The sequence below is a fragment of the Penaeus monodon genome, chromosome 15 (assembly GCF_015228065.2).
Source record: "Penaeus monodon isolate SGIC_2016 chromosome 15, NSTDA_Pmon_1, whole genome shotgun sequence".
NCBI lineage: Eukaryota > Metazoa > Arthropoda > Malacostraca > Decapoda > Penaeidae > Penaeus > Penaeus monodon.
The window spans coordinates 39,131,761-39,131,979 of NC_051400.1; the positions used below are offsets into that span (position 1 = coordinate 39,131,761).

At 51.6% G+C, this 219-nt stretch overlaps 1 protein-coding gene across 1 annotated transcript in view; it reads right to left on the reverse strand.

Moving 5' to 3' along the window:
- Nucleotides 1-219, reverse strand: part of LOC119582031 (spectrin beta chain, non-erythrocytic 2-like) — a gene marked incomplete at its 5' end in the record, with an annotated part of 75,134 nt that overhangs the window by 52,871 nt on the left and 22,044 nt on the right.

Genomic DNA, 219 nt, shown 5'->3' on the forward strand with positions numbered 1-219 from the left:
GAAGGTCGAATGGTACACGGAGGGGGGGGGGCGAATTTGAACGTTACGACCACAACTCCATCACGAATTTGGGACTCCCCCCCCGCCCCCCTTCTCACGTTCTCGAGACTCCCCCCCCCCACCCTAATTCCCCCATTTCCTTCTACGAAATGTGAAATGAATGCATTACCAAAAGTAAGTGTGTCGTGCATACATATACAGAGGCACAGGTATATATGA